Source organism: Triplophysa dalaica, chromosome 25 (assembly GCF_015846415.1).
Source record: "Triplophysa dalaica isolate WHDGS20190420 chromosome 25, ASM1584641v1, whole genome shotgun sequence".
NCBI lineage: Eukaryota > Metazoa > Chordata > Actinopteri > Cypriniformes > Nemacheilidae > Triplophysa > Triplophysa dalaica.
The window spans coordinates 11,385,527-11,407,906 of NC_079566.1; the positions used below are offsets into that span (position 1 = coordinate 11,385,527).

The 22,380-nt window shown below is 35.8% G+C and overlaps 1 protein-coding gene and 1 long non-coding RNA gene across 3 annotated transcripts in view; both read right to left on the reverse strand.

The window, feature by feature from the left end:
• si:ch211-288g17.3 (chromosomal protein D1) overlaps positions 1–14,499 on the reverse strand; it is a 35,261-nt gene extending 20,762 nt beyond the window's left edge. Inside the window, exons 1-8 of one of the 2 annotated variants that reach the window (XM_056741308.1) lie at positions 14,423–14,499; positions 14,186–14,291; positions 13,906–14,058; positions 13,679–13,792; positions 13,444–13,528; positions 13,114–13,200; positions 12,642–12,727; positions 11,775–12,540 (exon numbers count right to left, since the gene is read on the reverse strand). The gene's annotated coding sequence lies outside the window, so the exon portion shown is untranslated. Of the gene's footprint in view, positions 1–7,109; positions 7,563–11,774; positions 12,541–12,641; positions 12,728–13,113; positions 13,201–13,443; positions 13,529–13,678; positions 13,793–13,905; positions 14,059–14,185; positions 14,292–14,422 lie in introns of those variants that run through there. The other variant, XM_056741310.1, reaches the window with a different exon arrangement.
• A 3,541-nt stretch (positions 14,500–18,040) lies between these two features.
• Positions 18,041–22,088, reverse strand: LOC130415533 (uncharacterized). The gene is made up of 12 exons (XR_008905936.1): positions 21,896–22,088; positions 21,572–21,652; positions 21,030–21,249; positions 20,817–20,903; positions 20,340–20,709; positions 20,175–20,257; positions 19,474–20,090; positions 19,263–19,364; positions 19,061–19,153; positions 18,784–18,870; positions 18,497–18,592; positions 18,041–18,371 (listed from the first exon to the last, which is right to left on the reverse strand). It is a non-coding gene; the product is annotated as an uncharacterized LOC130415533 (long non-coding RNA).
• Positions 22,089–22,380: the final 292 nt, after the last annotated feature.

A 22,380-nucleotide genomic window follows, 5' to 3' on the forward strand; every position in this document is an offset into this window, starting at 1 on the left:
AGAGACACACAGTCAGAGAGAGAGAACACATGGGGTAAAGCAGGAGGTTGGCGAGGAAAAGAGAGAGGAAAGGGGGGAAGGGAAATCAAGCAGGAAGATACTGACACGTGAGGACAATGAGGAAAAAGAAAACTATAAAAAAAGGAAGAGAGATATCCAGTGAAAGGCGGGTCTTGTCAGAGGTACGCTGGGGAATTCTCTGCATCAGCCTGGACGCATTCCAACACACACACACACACACACACGGAAACATGCGGACACGTTCCAGAGAGCTTCAGATGTTAACCCTTACACCACAACTGTAATTTCATAATTACTACTTGTACAAAGAAGCGTATGTTCAGACAGACCACAGCCCCCTTCTTCCCCCCGGGTCATAAAGTACAGTGTCACACACAACACTATTGGGTCAAAATCTTCCCTACAGTTTAATGTCATTCGTTCAACAAATAACATTGTCAATGTCATGAGAAATCATAGGCAGGCCGTCAGGAAAACCTTCTAAAGGGAAGGCAAGACTTTCAATAAAGTGATCTCCGCATTTCGTGATTTTTTTAATCGTTATTAGTCCCCCTAGTCAACAAGGTATTAAAGCCTTTTAAAAAAAAATGTGTTTTCATCATATCCTGAAAAAATAATTTTGGTTTGGACAGGGGCGACCTCCTAAACAAACCTAAAGTAAGCCAAACATAACGTTTGGTAGACCTACACAAAGAATCAATAACTTAGTTAGTTCATACGATTAACATACACTTATATTACATTTTTTAAATTTACATTTAGACATTTGGCAGACGCTTTTATCCAAAGCGACTTACATTGCTTTTATCCTATTTGCAATCCCCTGGGATCGAACCCACAACGTTACGTTTTTAACGCAATGCTCTTACCACTGAGCTACATGAAAGCTTATATTAGAATTAATTTATATTAATATTTTATTTTAAAAAATATATATTATAACCAAACAGACAGGATGACATTGTCTATAGCCTGTAAATGAATGATTCTCTGAAACAAAATTACTTTTATCATCATGTAATCTTACATTATATCATCCAGTACTTAGTAAAGTACTATTATTAAAACCAATGTCAAATAAAAGATGATTAATTTTTTTTAAATGCGTGTCAATTAAATATAATAAAAACATGTTGCATTTTATTATTTACTGTTTTTGAATAATCCAAAACCATACAAAGCTATTTCTTGTACTGTTGAAAGAGTCCTGCTTACTTATTTGGTGATAAAGATCCATGTATTCAAAAAAATCTAGTTTGCGTGCAAATTAGTGAGCACAGCGGTGTACTAATGTACGATGGATTAAAACGGCAAACGTAAGTGCTAAAGCCATCTCAAAATGCTCACAGCAGGGACATTTCAGCATATAAAGTTGTAAAATTCTTTTATCTTTGATTGTCAAACAGCTTGTTCTTTAAACAGCATGCATTTGTGAAAACTTAACTCGGAAACAAAAACTGAGAAGCATCTGACGAAACAAAACTGAATGAAATGCAACCAAAACATTAAATATGCATTTCTTTTCTATTTTGATGCAAAACATCCATGTATGAACAGGATAAGAAATAAGTATTTGTATAAGCTTCATTAAAAATAACTTTATTTGATCATTGTGTTTAATTGACCATTTGCATCAAGTCAAATCTATTTAGTTTGAAATAGATTAAATAAATGATGGAAAGATTATATAACAAGCCACCATTGCGACATACCCTCCCTTTATAGCAATCCTCCATTTCCCTAAGATGCATATTCAATGTTTTTCAAAAACGCTTCTGATCGAATTAGCGGGAACAATGAACCTGATACTTTAAACTGGTAAACAGCCTCTTTCATTTTCAGCCCATGTTTTCCAAATGCATTGTTTTAGGCTACTGACTGGAAATTGTAACATTGAGCTAATTGAGACATCTGGCTGAATCACACGCCGCTGTGAGTTTGTATTGAGCGTGTGTCTGAATAAAGAATTACGCACAGCCTCCCAGCACAGCCCTGATGCGATGGGATGCGGGAACGGATGATACGTCAACACACGATAAAAAGAATAATTATGGCATCCTTAAGGAGATTAAAACGAAAGGTGATATGAAACATCCACATTTTTGGTTAATTATGCCCAGACAGATCCTTTTGTGTTTGTTGCAATAAAACATAAAAAATGTAATTAAATATACTGAGCGAGAACAATTTCTTTAAGCTGTGAGCATTGTTATAATCGCCAAAATATTAAAGTCACAAACAGGCAATTGTCGCGTGGAACTGTGTAGAATGACGGGCGTTCAATTGTGCGGAAATCCGTTGGCAAAGATCCATGCCAATGAACGATTTCACAGCCTAAGTGCAATAGCCAACCTCCATCATTTTGGCACTGAACCACATGACCATCTGCTAATAGTAACTAATTCAAAACTGACAGCTTGCAGCCTATTCTACACAATTACATAAACATCCTTTATACAGAAACAGATTTTTCCAACGTAAAAGACATCGGCTTTGTATACGGCACGATAACACCAATGCACCTGTGCTCTCTTTGGCTTACTTTCAAGTTTGGACAAGCACAGCAGATCTCAGCTGACACAGTTCCACATAGCACTTTGTTTTAATCTTTCTTGAGGAATTCATCTCGCCGCACAGTAGCAGAGCGCTACCGAGTTTAAATCGTATCCTGTGGCTACGTGCGAATTGAGACATCAAAGCATCAGCCGTTTCTGACACTGACACTGAGATCTTTTGATGGCTCTTCTTCATTTCTGCGTCTCGAGAAATCAAACGGAATACGTTCCTAAAGGAGCAATTCGGATGAAGTTCTGAGGAATGAGCCAAATGTAACATCCAAGATTTTAGAGAATATAAAAGTATCTCATAGATTGGATTTTTCATCCAAAAAACAGTTTTTTTCATCTCAACTAGTTTTTTCTTCTGCAGAACAAAAAAGAAGATTGTTTGAACTAAACTGGTAACAAAACAGCATTGCCTCCTATTGACTTCCACGAATGGACGCAAAACCACTCAGACATTCCTCAAAATATCTTCTTTTGTGCTTCAAAGGATAAAGAGTCATATAGGTTTTGAACAACAACAGAATGAATAAATCTTGACAGAATTTATAGTCTTGTTTGAACTATCCCTTTTTAGAAATCATTAGATATGATTTTCTTTAAAACATATTTTGATATTGTGCCATACGGTCATGAAAGGCACACATCTGAAATACTTACATTTACATATTTGCATTTAGCAGATACTTACATCCAAAGCATTCCCTTGAATTCAAACCCGTGACCTTGGCACTGCCACCTACCGCACTGTTTACCAGATGAGCTACAGGAGTCAGCAGGACTATGCCAAACATACACTTATAAAGTTACAAGACATGATCGTGATATTTGAGTTTGCTCTACATTCGTTCTAAGCGGTGAAGGCATTTTCTGTGGTATCAGGAAGGTTTCTCATGAGCACTTTCATCAGCATTCATCCTTCTTTCTTTAAGAAGAAAATTCAACACATTCCACCGACTGGGGATATTCTGAGGAGTATGCAATCCATTACAGCATGCTACAGTATGCGGTTGAATTTTATCCATTATGAATGAGAAATACATGAGATGGAGAGGAGGAGGTGGTGGAAGGAGATATATGGGACAGAATGACAGAGCCGATGAGATGTTGAAATGTTCTCCAGTCTGATACACATGAGGAACACAACTGTGTTATTTCTGATTCAAATCATCAAACTAACTGTTAATGTATTAATATACGCACCTGTCGACCAATAAAACGCAAATTATTTAAAAGTAAAGCATTTCTGTTTCACTATCATCACCAAATTGAACAATTATAATCAGTAGATCTACAATCACTTCTGCTGTCCGCCATTGTTCGAAAAACAGACTCAAACTCTCATGGATCGACGATGTTTGTTGAGTCATTCATGATAGTCAAAAACCGCAGTGTTTAACCATTTCAAGGAAGCGCTGGACATGAACTTAAATGCATTTTAAATCCAAAAACCAATGAGCTCCAAGATAAACAAACAGAAGTAAGATTGATGAGAGTATCTAACCTCGATATTGGACCTGGAGAAGGTCGACTTTAATTTGCACACTGTTATGTTAAAGATAAACACTTCATCATGACCACTGCCTACGAATGATGAGTCTAAAAGAAGGCTACATGGATGGCTACGCTTCAAAATTGTAGTTCTAACTTTTTTGGGTAAAAATAAGCCTAAATTTACTTGCCACAAAAAAATAAAAATAACTCCGTGCAAGTAACTAAGCAAAATACACAAAAATTAAATAAATCCTATAATTGATTTTTTCAGACGAGGGTAAGATTATAACAGGCATAGAAAATCTGTGCTGTCCAAGAACGATTTCGCAAAAATTGTGGCGAAATGTGTGTCAAACGGTTTACGTAATTTTATTTCAAAGTATATCCCTTACAGGAATATTTCCTGAATTTTAATTATGTCATTATTCTCTTCTATTGTATGGACAAAAAACAGTTCAAGTAAATGGGTCCCGCAGTTGTTCGTTTACCAACATTCTTCAAATTATCTCCTTTTGTGTTCTGCAGAAGAAAGAAGTCATACAGGTATGAAATGACAAGAGAGTAAGTAAATGACAGAATTTATATTTTTTGGGTGAACAATCCCTTTAAAATCTTCCTTTAAAAGCTTTTTATTTTGAAGTCTGCAGTTATTTAAGCTGTAAACACAAAGTCAATTATGGAGAAAAATGCATATTGCACCCAATCAAAAACTGGTACAATGACTGTATTTTCATGTTCATCTTAAATAATAGAGCAAAGCACTTCTTCAGCCCCAGTTTCAAATATCCCCCTGATCACAAGTTGAGCTCCAATAACATAGTTACCACGGAAGCCTGGGTTATGTAACGTTACATAACAGACAGGCGGTATGAGTAATATATCATAACACTAGGGACCCTGACACCCTGGCATAATCTCTCCTTTGCTCTTTTCTTTCGTCTGATGCTAAAATCAATTGCTTTATTTTCCGCAGAAGTCTTCTTGACGGCCGTCGATGGCTCGATATCAAACGCGCGCGTCGATGAAGAGCAACCGCGAGCCGGTTTTCTCTGCCGCACACCGTCTAGCGCTAGACCCAGACGCTTGCCTCATCTGAATTTCTATATCAAAGAGTCTTTCAGTTCATCCGCCACCCTCTTCTCCTCTCGCCCTGTTTCTCTCTGCAGTCCCTCTGGGTGCTAAAGGGGTCAGGCCGGGGTCATGGCACAGATGCACGGCAGGCACCAACGGGCCATGGCAAGCGACTAAATGCAGTAAGCGGACAGCCAAACCATTCTCAGTATGCTTTCCTGAACATATTGGATTTCATTTTGACTGCAGATTAATGAATAACAACAGCAACAAGCAATTTTTCCAATCAGATTTCATGAAAACAATTAAGGCTTACTTGGGACACAGTGTATGACAAAGTGACCATTATTTTTTACTCACCCAAAATTGTCAAATGTAATCAAAATTCGCTCTCTGCACTGATAAAGACCGAATATGTTATAGCCTAAAAACTATTTAGCCATTGGTTGGTTATGTTATGCCTGATTTTACAATTACAATCAATTCATAATCAATAAATAATGTAGTCCCACCCTTAATTTCCACTAAACAGTAAAATTGGTCCCCAATGAGGTTTCACATTATTGAAATATATACAGTTATGCACGTTTAATACAGATATTTTACTATTATTGAATATAATACAGTAGAATAGAACATAGATATTTTACAATTATAGAATAGAACAGATTTCAAATACAAAGTTTCTAATAAAATATCCAGTGCAAATGACATTGACATTGCACAAAAAAACACACTTATTTTCACTATAACCTGTTCATAAACACACAGTCAAACACACAAACAGACACGAACATTACATCTACCAGCTTCAGGTATCATGATATAAACCACCGATACTCCCTCTATAATGCAGAGAGATAAAAAACAAAAACCTCACAAAAATCCAGAATGAGGCAGAAACATAAAATAGAGGCAACAGTCCGCAAAGACATGAAAATCACGACACGCCGGCGGACACAGAAACCTCTGTTATTCAACCTGCAAGAGGATTTGTCTATCGTGCATTTTAAAACCAGCATCTCTGACTGAATGCCTCAACACACAGTACTTACTCACACGTGCCATATTACCAGCCAAGTCGGTCTCCGCCGTTTGCTGATCCAAGCAGTCGCAGAAGAACAGTAAAACGATCAATGACTTCTCACTCAAGGACCCAGTGTTTTTGCCAACTTATAACTGTGGCACACATAGGCACAGGCATGAGATTTGTGTCTATTGTCTCCGAGCTAGCAGACAACCGGATGGATGGACGATTGTGGGGGTTCCCGGATGGAGGGATGACGGACGGAGGAAGTTGGGGGCATGCGTAGGGGCATACTGGGATTGGAACGCAAGAAGCACGGGCGACCCCCACAATTCCAAGCGCAGATTACCCTCCTGCATGTTCAAGCACGCATGGAGACCTACCCACACACCCACTTACACACACACACATGTACGCCGACACACAAAAGCGCACATGCGTACATGCAATCACATCTAACGGAAACGTACACAACACACTGGTACAGTATTTGCACAACGGCACCAGCGTTAAACACGTTACTTAGAGACATTTACAAATAGTAATTGTCCGTTCTTGATGTATATCTCTTTAAATTCAATCTTTTGCTGATACCTAAACAATGCATATCGCGATAACCAGCCCTGCAAAATATTAAATTATAATTTTAATATTAAATATTAAAAACATTACGGAGGCAAGGGAAAAAAAAGAATAACTAAAAACCGAAAATAATTTGAAAGAAAGGAGAGAAAGATACAGAGAGTTAAAATTCAAATACAAGTGTACAGAGCATGAATTTCATGAAAAATAGTAAAAAGTGAATAAGAAACTGCGTATATGTGCTGTATGAGGAGAGCGAGAGGAAAACTTTAAAGAAAGTGATAATAATAATGTGAAAAACAACAGTTACGGAGGAAAAGAATGAGACAGTTGAAGCAGAAATACGGGAATACCAGTCAAACGTTCTCCTCCGTTTCCCGCGATTTCGACGACCACATCTGTCGTCCTCTCATTCCTCCGGGTCTCCTGTCCGCTGTCCCAGCAGCAGTCACTTCTCAGCGTTTCCTCCCAAACCACGTTTTCCTCTTCATTTTTTTTTAAAACCTGTCCCATCAGCCAATTTCCTACTGTGTTCACCCTCCGGACTGCTTTCCGCCCTCCTCGCGCCTGTGTCACTTTGAATCGCTGAGATTTGGGAATAAGGGCTGAAAAATCAGTCACCAACGTAAAGAGAGCGGATGGTAACCAGACACTAAGACAAGTAGGAAAGTGAGCGCTTTTAGGGGCCTGGGTTTTTAAGTGAGGCACGAGAAGGGGGGAACCGTAGAAGGGCTGCTCGTGTTTCTCCGTCCAGCAGGGAGGCACACGGACGAAGCTGCCACAGGAGAGTCGGAGATCTGCAGCCTCGGCAGAGAGCCGGAGAGAGAAAGAGAGGTAGGCGGTGAAGGCGCATGTGTACGCCAGCGACCGCATGAGGAGATGGGAGGGGAAAGGGAACGACAGATAGAGAAAGAAGGCTAGGGGGGTCATGGGAGGAGGAGTGAGCCGTAGAGGAGCGTTCAGGGGAGGGGGCCGGAATACATTTTCTTGGCTCTGCTCTCGTCTCCTAGCGTTCGATTTCCTTTGCTTGTGTTGTTCAATCCCACCTTCTGAACTCCAGGGCGAATATCTCTACCTTGGAAAAAAGGAAAAAGGAACGTGTTTCCGTTGTCGGTCTCCCGGCCTGCGTTTTGCCTTCTCTGGGTCATTTTCTCCACATGCACTTGAACTTCAAATCCTGTCTGCCGGCCCCTCCCCCCCACGACCTCAGTGACACGCTCTCCTTCACTCTTTCTTACAGAGGCTTGAAATTGTGCTAGAGGGCTGTAAGTGAGAGTTGGGGGGGTGGCGAGGGGGACAGAAAGGGAGACAGACGTGGGGGAAGGGGAGGTTTACACGTGCATGTGTGTGTGCGTTTGTGTCAGGCAAGGGAGAGAGAAAGGAAGAGAGGAAATAAAGCAGCATGCACATACATGTGTTCACTGGTTCTACTTTTATGTTTTGGTTTTGGTTCTTCAAATCAAAGCATATTGCTTAACATATAGAGCGATATTATTAAATATCATACATCAGACGAAAAGCCTTCAATTACCTTGCAAAATCTCTGAAAGGTCACGCAGGTTAGCAACAACATGAACTTGTACCATATAGGGAATACTACAGAGTGGATATCTATAAGTATCATAATCATAAAAAGCACAGTTTGAAGGGATGTTCCACCCAAAAATAAAAATTCTGTCATGAATTACTCACACTCAAGTAGTTTAAAACCTGTATACATTTCTTTGTTCTGTAGAACACAAAGGAAGAATATATATTTCGATGAAAGAAGAAGAATGGTCGCAAATGAGATTCCTGGGGTAGTCAAAAAATGGTAGTCAGTGATGCATCAGAATGGTTTGTTTTCATAAATTCTTCAAAATTCTTTTGTGTTAAACAGAAGAAAAACAATATTTGTTCTACTATGATAGGATAGAAAATCTGTATAAGGTTTTACAGAGATAAATCTGAACTGGTTTAAAGGGTTAGTGCACCCGAAAATGAAAATTCTGTCATCATTTACTCACCCTCTTGTCTTTTTAAACGTTCTTTCCGCCGCAGAACAAAAAAAAAAGATATTTTGAAGAAAATATTCACTTCTATTGCTTTAACACAAAATTACTGCAAGTCACTGGGTGCTGTTAACAATATTCTTCAAAATATCTGCGGTTAATGATGACAGAATTTTCATTTTGGGGTGAACTATCGCTTTAAAAAAAAGCACAAAAGAATCCCTGTTCATTACAGGGATGCAATATAAGAACCGAACAACTTTTTTATCATCTAAGAACTTTCTTCATCTTTTCCACTACCAGAAATTATGGTTATGTGGATTTTAAAAGTTCCTTTCTATGGCATGGTGAACTGCACCCTTCCTAGTGCACCTTCACTAGAAAAGGGGAAAAAATTAATCATCACATAAATACGACCTAATGAGGTCTCACATTTTATGAAGTCCACACTGAGCCCTAATTTAAAGTCTAGTAGCCTAATATTTAAAGACCTGAAGTGACCCTGCCACTAAAAATTTACTGGGATAACAACCATTTCTCCGCCACATTTGTGCCCCAGAACAACACACTTAACCTCAGGGCGTCCCAGAGGGATCAACCCTACAATTATTGCCCTCTACTTCTTCGTAAATGAAAAGCTAAATGTGATGTAACAGGTCGGGTTAAGATAACACATTGTTGGATTCAATTTGTAATCCTATTAACTACTTCACGCTACAAAAGATTTTAAATTGGTATCGGATAGATATTCAAATCTGGAAATTATCCTACGTGATTCGACCTGTGACACCTGCCAAGAAATATTTACACAGATTTACGGCAAACAGAAGTCAAACTGAGTGCCAGCCATGGCAATTTAGAGAGACAGACTCCTCATTAAATCTGAAAAGACATGCAATTTTGTTATCCACAAAAACTGTCCTACCACACTTGATGCAAGAACCTGAAATAAAATGAAAAGTAAAGAAACGACCAACAACCAACATTATCATTTCGATTATCATTTCGATTATTCATTATGTGAATGAACATTGGTATTCAGGTATTCTGTATAAGGCACCATCTAAGAAATCAATCAGAAGACATTTAGCTTTTATTCAGTTACTTACAATATACTTTAAAAAGTTGAATATAAATTCCGTCATCATTTATTCACCATCATGTCATTCAAAACGGCATATGAACACAAAAGATATTTTGAGAAATGTCCCATACAATTGTGCCCATACAATGAAATTCAAGGGGGTCAATGTTGTTTAGATACCAACATTCTTAAAATTATCTTTTGTGTTCTGCAGAAGGAAGTTCTGCAGATTTGGTATGACATGAAAGGGTATAAATGATGATTTTTGGGTGAACTATCCCTTTAAACAAACCCTACACAGCTCACTCTTTGTATGGTCATATAATGTTTATAAAAACAATGTATTAGCATTCAAAATATTTTGCGTCCTCTGTGAGTAACTGAACAATCACATTTAGCTAGTGCATATAATGCTTCATATAATATCACTGCACTTGTCTATTCTCCTATTTTATATAACCACGCATACACAAATTATATCACTTCGTCTACTTCCTTCTTGGTGTCCAAACAAATCGGTGACCCTGACAGTACTGCAGAGATGAGATGTTACAGAACTACAGACAACGTCAAGCAAAAACGAATCGTCTATAAGACTAGGACAAAGACGTGGAGTCTTGCCAGCTCTCTGCAGATAAGGACGGGCACCATCCGTTTTATTTGACTATCATGGCGGCACAGAAAGGGGATCTGGTCATTTGGGTGCAGGTGGAGGAAGCAGGTTTACAGCGTCCTCTGCTGTTCGATAGTGGCCTGCACAAGAAGATGAAGGCATACATCCAAACTGACTTGACAGTGTTTAAGAGAATGTAGCGGACAATATTTAAAACACACACATGTGATGTGTTACTGCTATGCCACATCTCTGACAGATCTACTCGGTGTTGAAAAACATATAATGTGGCTTCAACCAATTAGAATCAGGAAACATGTTTAAAGACTTTTACGAAATAGATTCATAAATACATCAAGTAACAAAGTAGATTATAGCAATGGTACATTATGTTATATTATAGTGACAGTTACTTCAGAAGCAGAACAGATGTGTTGTATATGCATAAATTACATTACTAAAATAATCTGATTACAAAAACGTATGATCAGAAATATGTACACTAGGAAACAGCAAGATACAAATCTTTTGTTAACTACAAAATGAATATTGTTTGTTTTACTTAAACTACTTCAAGACGGTTTCATCTTGACTGCCTTGTTTGGTTGTAACCATTTATTTTAACAGTAATCTATATGAATATGTCGATGTATATAAACTGCAATTAACCTAATGAAAAATCAACGGTTGTTATTCTTTACGGTCTACCGGAAGTTAGGTTTGGGCAACATAAAAAGTTGTGGACAAAAGTTGGATACAGCTACGGCCGGATGTGACGCAAAATCTCTCCATAAAAGACGATAAATTACATTAGGTGATACGCACACCTACACAAACCCTAACCTTACAATAATGAAAAAAACATAGAAATTAACTGTTGTCAGCGTGACGAAAATTATGCTGTATTGAAAAAGGTTGCTGTAATCCTTCTAGAAAAAAACAACACAACATGTTTATATTTTTGCTGCTGAAACCTTCTATAAATATAACGTTAACGGTTACATTCGCGTTTTCTGCCCCATATGTAATTCAATTTCTAAGGAGTTCAACTTAGGAAGTTTATTATTAAATAAAAAATAACCCTAAATATACATGTCACAAACACGTTATTATTTAAAACGGACAATGTTGTACTGTAATCCTTGATTCTGATTGGTCAGTGGACCCGTGTTTCTAAACACTGACAAACTAACTTTAGCGTTCTAGAAACCGTGCCGCCTATTTTGCGACAATTGACGTTTGACTGATATTTATACATTACAAAGACGTTTTATGTTAATTCTAAAACAACACAAGAACAAAACTAAGCGTAAAACGGAGATAATCAAACCTTGAGGTGTTTCTGGACGTGTGTCGGATCTGGCGTTTGGCGCTTTCTTCTGAGGGATTTCCTACATTTTCAGTGAGTTTGTTTTCGACAAAATTCTCAATTTCTTTACACAAGACAACAATTTGTGCAGCTCATCTCTGTGTTAAGCTAACAACATACTGCAACGGTTTGCAAAAAATACTTCATCGCAAAGATGATACTTAGAACAAACTCGCAGCTCATTAGTGAAGTAAAGCGCGTCATCTAATTTCATATGCAAAGAGGGCGGGGCCTTAAAGGCACAACTCCAAAAATGGTCATGTCATTCTAATAATTAAATTAGGTTTAAAAGATCTGAAACAGACAGGAAACAAATTAATAAATTCACAACCTTTTTTAATTACATAATCTGGTTAGCAACATAACCAGTGTTATCCTTTATTACCAGCAGTGATAATTCCGTCCAACGTTGTCCAAATAAACACAAATCTAATGCATAACAATTGCAAAATCTAAACTCGCAGAAATTATTTGAGCCTTGAAATAATGAGATGATGTGCCAGGCAGAGAACTAATGCAAAGACAAAGGGGGATGTTAAAGATATTCCACTAGCTCAGAAATTTGGACAACCATAAGAATTACTGACATATCCCCGACAGAAAACTCCTAAGAACACGTGCTGGTTGTTCTTGCTTGGAGAATTAATCTGACAGCAAGAACAGCATAGTATTGATCATGGCATTATTTATGTCAGCAAAAGACTGCAGCATAACTTTTCCGAGAGATCTGTAAAAGATATGTCAATTTATTTCTGCAATACAATATTTTTGAAAAATACTGATTTTGTCATTCTTATGAATAATAATGAACAAATAAGAAGTTCTCACTCAATGGAGGCATGATCCTTGTATCCAGACCATTGATCATTTTTACATATTTCTCCAAAACCATGCGTCCTACATTTTTCAGAGTCCTTCATACAAAGAAGGTAAAAAGTTTGTTAGTGTACATGTAACAAATGAAAGGGTTGTACTTTTTCATTCTCTAAAGATTTCTGTTCATGCAGTGTCTGTTGCATCACATATTTCCGTACTGTTTTATAAATATAAAGATAACCAAATAATCTCTTTTTATTGTGAAGCTGCTTTGCAAAAATGCAAAACTGTAAGAAGCGTAATAGATTTGAATTGAACAGAACCGATGTGTATTTTAAAAGTGAATGGGTGTGAGGCTACAGTCACTAATATTCTGCATCTTTTTGCATTCCACAAATTAATAAAAAAACGAAAGTAACAAAAGACGCATGCAGGTTTGCAACAAATGAGTTTGTGTGAATACTAAGTGGCAACTTTTTCTTACTTCTGTGCTTCATCAAGGTTCTCTTGAGTTATCTCTCCACTGTCAGTTAACACTTTCAAGAAAATGGCCTTCACTTCATCCCACTGCCTGTGAAATGCGAGGCAAAAGTAGAACCCATGAGTTTCTGTTTTTATTTTCAGCTAACTGTAGATTACTCGTTTCATTACTCCAGATTTACCTTAAATTAAAGTCTTATTCATTGATTTGAAAAATATCCAAATAAGACTAAACATTAAGGAATATAGGGCTGTTGAACAATCAATTACAGTTGGCCAATTCATTGTGTATAGTAAATGAAATGAATAGAACATTGTTTGTTATAGGTCTAACCTTAATGATTTCATCATCCTTAATACTGCCATTGATCACAGAAAGCACTTGATCCCAGATGTCAAAGAACATTTCTTTAATCGTGCTGTTGAAAACACAGAGAGAGAAAGTGGTTCAAATGTTTACACAAATCTTACTTTTCCAACAATCACTGGCTGCTTAGTTTTGCATCTCAGAGGAACCAGGTACATACAGGTAGACACATATATATACTCCAGGGCGTTATCGGTCTTACTGTAAATGATGGAGTGGGCTTTTTATATCTTCCACATCAGATGTCGTACGGAGGTTGTTGGTTTGGGAGAGAATTCCATTTTCAAAAACTGTCCATAGTTCATAAATCATTTCCCTGGCGGAAATCAGAAGAAAAGATTCTGGTTAATTTGCACCACATTCCCCAATACACAATCTGTCCCTTTCCAGGTCAATCTAATAGACTACTGTTACTTCAATCACACACACCTCGATTTGTGCGCAAAGTCTTCTCCTCCCAGCTCAGTAAGTACACCATTAGCAGTCTTTAGAAAACTATTGACCTCTGAAATTCCAAAACCACTATCACACAGTTTTAGGTAAACTGGGAGACGGTAAACTGAGGCAATCTTAAAAAAGGCCCTGGAATAAAAATACAGATTACATGTACAACACACATCGATAATCACATAAAACAACCATGCTTTTAATAATAATGTTTACAAAAAAGACCCCCATGGCATTAAGATTATGAGTTGAAAGTACTAACCAGTTTGATTGATTGAATCTCTCATTGCCGAAAATTCCATCCCCCCCATCTGTAATATTCCTGGCCAAAATTATTAAAAAGATTGCCGAAATGCTGATCCGGCCAACTAAAAAGAGACGATAACATCAGGTTAAATCACATCTATCCTAAAGACAGGGGTCACGTTATATTATTAACATGTCATGTAATATTACGTAAAGCTGTATCTATTATTATAATTGATCTTTATTTACTTACTTCCAGGCCTGATGTTCTATCTCTGAGCGACAATTTTTAGACACGTTCTTTAACATCTTTAGCTCACTCCATTGCCTGAAACACAAAAAGTGCTTTATAGTCAATACTCATCTTGCTTGATCTATTATATTATATACTATACAAACGTACATGAGAGAGACTGTCTCTGCATTTCATTCACAACTATTGATGCATTAAGTGAAATTTGAGGGAATAATTCTATGTTTTACCTTATGGAGTGCATATACTTGTCATGGAATGGACTGCTTTCAGTGTATTCCACAAATTTTTAGGACCGCGGAGGCAGTTCTATAAAACACCCAAACAATGAATGACAGACAGTCCTATTAAAGTAGATAGTTTACCCAAAAACGAAAATTCTGTCATCATATCTCTCATGTCATTCCAAACCTGTATGACTTTCTTCTGCAGAGCACGAAATAAGATTGAAGAACATTGGTAGCCAAACATTGGCTTATTTTGTAAGGACACAAAACCACTGAGACAAAAATAATGTCGTATGAAGGCTTTGGATGATACGAGTCTTTATGGTTAAATGAATACATTTTTATTTTTGGTGAACTGTCCCTTTAACCAGTGTGCATAGCCACAAGCATAATTGGTTGTTGGATTATTTAATTTACTCATGAAAGAAAAACAGACAAATATTTGTTAATAGTTCTGCTTTTCATAAATTACCTCAATGATACGGCAAAATCATTCTTCTCCGTCTGCCTCTCCAAGGCAGAGATTTCCATTGCTTTCTCTCCGACCTGATTTATAGCCACTTGTGCACTACAAAGAAAACACTATGTTAAATAGAAGGCTATAATATATAAAATATGTTGTAAACTTTGGCATCAGAGTGCATTTTACCAAACGTAATACTTAAATCAATAAAACCTTTTCAGGAATCAAAGTAACTAACAATTCAATTATAAAAGTTAACAGAAAAAGTGTACATCACTTACTCTTTATAAAACTGGTCGATGTCTATTTTCATAACTTCTGAAGCACTTTTGAGGTTCCGCAGCATGTGGGGTTTCATGACATTTTCACAACAAAGAATTGGTATTTCCATTCAATATTCTGGGATCAAGTTATCAAATACTATATAAAACAACTTCATTGTATTCTGATTTAAATAAAAAAAAACCCCACTAATTTAGTAACCGATCATGATGTATCACCACATTATGTGAAACCAAACTGAGATCATTAAATTATCAAATAAATGATCTTTTCACACAAAGAAAGAAAAAAAGTGTTTTAGTTTAATGCAAAATCATACATAATGGACAAAAGGTAACTCAGGAACCCAACAGGATCGCTGAAGACTGGTGGGGCATCGGGAAAATACTGAGACCCCACATGTCTGTGATAAACAATAAAGAATTTATGATGGTTTAATGGAAATGATGAAGGTTTAAGATGAAAGAAGATCATGTTGGAAACATATCATACAGAGAAAAAGAATACCCGCTTACTTACAGAGCTCCATCATCGTCTGTTTTTTGAGGATCCCAGTCAAAATCCCTGAACCATCAGCTCTTCAAAAGCAAATACATTTGTCTAAACATGTACATTATGTGCTTCCTTGCATTATTGTATGCGGTCAGAATATTGATAATAAAAAAATGAGTGTATAAAAACCTTACCTCATAATGTCATCAACACATTTTTTAAACATTATGCCTAGATGATGAAACATGCTGTAAAGTAAATCAAAACAACCAGATCGGGAGGATTTAAATGCTTTTCTCATAATGAATTATCAGGACTATCAGAATAATTAACAGTTCATTTGAAGACCATCATATTTGGAAATTATGGTATATAAACATGTATTGAAGTTGTCATCATTTACTGACCCTCTTGTCATTTTAAAACTGTATGATATTTTTCTTCCGCAGAACACAAAAGAAGATACTTTGTAGAAAGTTGGCAACCGAACAGCACTGGAACCCACTCGCTTCTATTGTATGTAGACAAAACCAATGCACGTGAATGGGGTCAAAATACCTTCTTTTGTGTTCCGCTGATGAAAGTAAGTCATATGAATTGACAAAAGAGTGAGTAAACGATGACAGAATTTTTATTTTAGGGTGAACTATCACTTTAAGTGTCAAAGAGAACAAAGTTGAACTCACTCTGATGCTGTAAGAAAATCATCCTGATTTCCTTTAGCTCGTTCCTCAGCAATGACTCCACTCATTAGCTCTTTCAGATTCTTCCACATTTCTTGCATTTCATTACTGTCCCACATGACAAAACATCAGTCATGCTAAAAGGTATTCAATTTACAACAGTGCTTCAAAATCATACTCATTCTACATCTCTACACACATATCTGGTCTTACCCGGATCGCTTGAAGTCGTTCTTTGTCAGAGCGTTCTCTGCTTTCATTTGAACATCGTCCAAGAACTTCAAAAACGCTTCACTTCCCAACACAAAGAGTTTATCTATTTCATGGTCTTCATCTTCAGCGCTCTTTACTCCTTTATTAAAGTCAAAACAGAATCAAACAATGAAAACTGTATATTAATAAAAAATAATAGTGGTAACAAATGGTGACTTTGTTAAGTATTGCAATATGTATTCAGTAATATAACTCAACTTCTACAATATTTAAAGAGCCATGTTGTGATGTAAAATCACTCAAGATCAAATATAAAAGCAAATACCAATGCATGTTATAATAACTTTAGGAATTCAAGAAACTTACCATTAAAGACAAGCACAAATAGGAGTAAGATAGCCAGTGACATCTTCATACTGTTGTTTCCTCTCAGAACTGCAAAGTGAGATCAAATGAAAAAGATCATGTTATGTCCAATATGACTTGGACTGGTGTCTTTTGAACTTCATCTCCATCTATACAAACATGACACTGTGTGCATACGCCTACTAAACATAACTCCCGTATGCCAGCGGCTCTTGCACAAGAAAAGCGTTTCAAAGTACAATCAACTCTTCTCTGAACAGCGTTTATGGCCATCGACAGAGTTCAGCACAGCAGAAAGTCTATGTTTGGATGTGCAGGCATATTGGCATATTGTGTTCTTTATCAGCAGGTTTTTTCCATATTTTTAATGAGCTTTCATCTGTGCATGTCCGAAAGGATTTTCAATGTGCATGTCTGCAGTTTTATAATACAAATAAATAATATTATGTATTGCAGTTATTCTAACATTGATGTAGGCTTAAATGCAGATTAAAATGTTAAATTTGTGTGTTTTTCATCTGTAAACTTGCCATAGCCTTAAAAAATGTCATGTGGGCGACCATGTATTTAATTTCCTTGTCACGTTTAACATTTTTTTTTTAATGTTTTTTAAGTGTTTAAAAAACACGTATTTCCATTTCTTTGAGCTTTTCAATTAATAATCGCATTATTTTTGTCCTCATAAATATTCTGAATTACATTTATCTTCACTTAAGCATACTGTATCAGAGATTCATATTTCAGCCCCACAAAAAATGTATGTATTTTATTATTAATTTATTACAATTATTGATAATTTGGTAGCACCGCATTATTATACGTCATTGTACATGTATGTGAAATAAATATGTAAGTTGAAATATATGAAATTATATGTTTAAAATGAAATTCATACTTTGTGTTAAAAACTTTTTATTGAGGAATTCAACGAAATGATTCAACATCATTGTTACATATCAGGATTCCTGTTTATAAAAAGATGCTATACTATTTCATACTCTCACAATTGTAGACTTTAACACTTTTATTAGAACTTCTGTCAAAGCATTGATCAACATGTTGCTTATTGTATGGTCTCACTACACAACATGTTTTGAAATGTTTGTTGAATGCTGTACTGTTAATATAATGCTGGTACTGTCAGAAGAAACAATTACTGCACCAAATCGTCCCAGGTTTCGAGAAAAAGAAGCATTATAAAGTTCCTCACATTTTTGATGGCTCTGCAAAAGTAAAAGACAACACATGTAGTTAACGGTTACTGTTCTCTTTTTATTCTCACAAAGAGTAAAAATATGATAATTTGTTCTGATAATACAAATCTTTAAAAATAAAAAGGAAATATTACAAAATCGACGAATCAATCCTTTCATCGAACCCTTCAGCCATGTCACCATATTTCATCACTTTCTTTATTGTCCCAAGAGTGTCGTTGATAAAGTTCCTTAGCAAACATATTTATCAAAAAATGATTAAATATGATTTAAATTCATCAAATCAAAAATGGTTGTATATGTGTATTAATAAATAAAAAATAAATCAATGTCTAGTTGGTTAGAATGCATTATTGGTTGTTTATTATATTATGTTTATTATATATTATTTATATAATAATATATAACTTATTGCTCTTACATTTGAGCTTCTTCAAGTTCCTCTTTGGTAAATTCTCCACTTTTTATAAACTCATTGATGAAGATGGTCCTCGCATGGTTCCATTCCCTACAAGTGTGTCCATCATATGGTTCATTAGACAAAAATGTAAAAAAAATGAGTGCAGCTTGTTGAAAAACACCATCTGATATTTTCGTTAACCCTGTTATTTAAAAGTGATAAACACCTCCAACACACACAGACAGAAAGAAGCATCAAAGTCACAGATACGCACAAAGCAATATTAGCCTGGTTTTACCTTTCCGTTCGCTGTAATTCAGAGTCTAAATTGAGCTTCAATATTTCATCTCTATATAAGTCCCAATAGAATAATACCACCGTCCTGATCACCCTGTAGTAGACAAAAATAAAAGAACATGCAACCAGACATTCTTTACAGATAAAAGTGAATTGCTTATTCACTGGTAAAAAACGATCTGATATATAATATACACTCTTACATAAAAGGCAGTAACGTTTCATCAACTTTTCCGTTTTCTTTCGTCAATATAACAAAAAGATCAAGAATATACTGCAAAAATGTAGGGGATGTGATCAGCCGTCTGCACAACAGTGGAAAATTTGTGAAGAATGTTCTGCCATATAATACTCACATTACTTTAATATACTTTTTGCATGATTAAATTGAAATGTGTTGTGCATGTGTTATACCTGGGAAGCGGATCTCGTTCTAGAAGTTGAATTGCAAGTTCTACTCTGTTAAATAAACTGTTGAGCTCCGAAATCCCAAAACCACTTTCAGTCAGTTTTTCAGAAACATAGAAACCGTAAATAGTAGCGATATTACGAATGGCCCTGTTGAATATACAAAGTAATAACATTTTCAAGAAATTGTCAATAATGCAAACATTATATAATATGACTATAGTATAGCGTATATAATAATAGTCAATATTAAGTAGAGATTTCAGATGTGTCATGACAAATAACACAACTGAGATTTACCAATTGGATTGATTGAATCGGTCAGTACCATAAACCTCATTTCCCACTGTATAGTATTTCAGGGCCATGGCTTCAAAAAATTTATCAAGTCTTGTAAATGTAACTAGAAAAAAATTCAATACAGTTATCAGGTATATTGGACAACGTCTTCACACGATGTAGGCTGCCTTATATAATACTCGCTTTCGAAATAAGAAAACAAATATAACTGCAGAAATTTAAATATCTGCTGCCTTACTTCAAATTTCTCTCCCATGCTTCAGAGTCTATAAGATAGTGATACGTTTCATTTGTTTTTCAGCTTCGTAAGCTCCCTCCATCGTCTATAACACACAAAATTCAGATTACTTTTCACAATCAACGTACATTAGCTCTGTGTGTAAAATAATTAAAATTAAAAGTCTTACTTAATAGAGTCATAGTGTTTCTCATGCAAGGACAAACTTTCAAAAGTTGATCCCAATAATATACTGTCAGTCCAGATGCAGTTCTAAGCAATGAACACACAGAAAAGTGGTCTCTTGGAAATGTGTTGAACTAATTCAGGAATTAAGGTTGATAAATGCGTTTACCTTAGTGATGCAAGAAAATCATTCATCTCTTTTTGCCTTTCCAATGCTGAAATATTAGCAGCTTTCTCGCGAACGTGATTCATAAGCATCTGCGCTCTTTAAAGGATACAAAGAGTAGATGACATTTTTCAATTGTATTCAAACCCTTAAAGTACATCCATATTAGTTTACAAATGAACTTTATTGGTACAATGAAGAAGACGTTTAAATGTCACAGTATGACATAAAAATACATTCACCAGACTCTGCAACGCAAAGCATGATGTGATATTCTTACTCCTCATAAAGTTGGTTAAGATCTATTTTTCCAACTTCCAAAGCAATAACCACCTCACTTTTAAGTGCATTCACCAGCCCGGATCTCAACACCCTGTTAAATTAAAAAACATAGAAAGTTGACTCTTGAAGTAGATAAAACCACTTTGTTACAGCAGTAAATACTGAAATAGTAAAAATTAAGATATATTGATGTCATACAGTAGATTTCTGCTAAAAGGTTACTCAAGAAACCCATGGGTTTACTGTTGATGAAGAGGTACTTTAAGGTATTCTGACTCCATTTCTCTGTAAAACAATTACAAGAGAGTTATATAAAGTATATATAAGGCCATGTATGTTTTAACAGTAAACATATTTATCAGTGGATCTTACAAACATTTACATGCTGCTTGAATATATTTTATAGCTTACCTCCAGATCCCAGTCATGGTCTCTGTTTTGAAGTTCTCACGGTAAATGTCTGTAAATCTGTTGAAAGTAAGTTGGTTTCTTCACTAATGGGGATTTAAAGCCGTTTTGGGTACAATGGACATTGTGCACATCTTACGGATGGAAAAATTTGCCAGCCATCTCCCTGACAACTTTTCCACTCGAAACCGCCGCAGAGACTGCAAGCATTACACGCTTCACGCTGTTGAACACACAAACAAAGTGATTTCTTCATCATTAACCTGCATGTATTATTAAAAAAACATCTGTCTAAAGATGACATAGTAATGCATGTTGTTTTAATGGTTGTGAATAAAGCATCTTTAGGGCGACTCATTTTCATTTAGTTTATATTGTTGCACTCCACAACACATCGTCAACATTGAAGGCAGACTTTTTTATCAATATTGTGCACCAATTTTGTATTTAATATAAATTTAAATAGTTCCTTTTCACTTAATTTGAACTGAACTGATTGTTTAGCCGGTTGATAAATTATAATTGAGAAAGTCTAACAAACGTACCGATGAGAACCATCTTTATCTTCCTCAGAGATTTGTTTAGCAATCCGTCTTAAGTCTTTCAATTTTTCTTGGGCCACAATCCTACAAAACACAGTGAGATAGTGTTGTACAGAGAATGAAATGCAAGTGTCTCTGAACACCTTCCAAAAGAGAACCATAAACAACTAAATATAAAAAATAACTAAGAAAATAGCTAGGTCAAATGAATAAAATGATGATCAATGCTACAACACTCATGCTGTACTTAAATAACCAAAGAAAACGGACAATAAACTACAAAATGTTAAACCACAAGTAAGATTATATTGTTAATTGATACTGTACCATAACAGAGAAATGCAGTAAAGCTTATGACAAAAAGCTTCATGATAGCTTTTTTTTCTACTAAGAGAGAGAAATAAACAGTTTTACAAATACTTCACAGACCAGTAATCATTTATAAAATTATAATGATAAAAATAACAATATTAATAATACAAATTAACGCAAACACAAAATAACCATTTGTCCCACAAACACCTACCTTTTGGCTAATACTCAGATCTGTTAGGACTTGCTCACATCACATTCAGACTCTTTTTAATATTGTGTAATAAAGTCTGACTCTTATTTACATTGTTAAATACACAGTTAACCAATAGCACTATGTTTTGGATCAGTTCAAGTCCACTTGGTATTGGGTAAACCAGAGTAAATATTAAAATGTTTAGTCTGTATGTTCCTACTGATAATTCCATTTTGCAATAAACTTCCTCAGCCGATGTGTAAACACAGTACATGTCTACGTTTTTAAAATAATCGTACGTTCA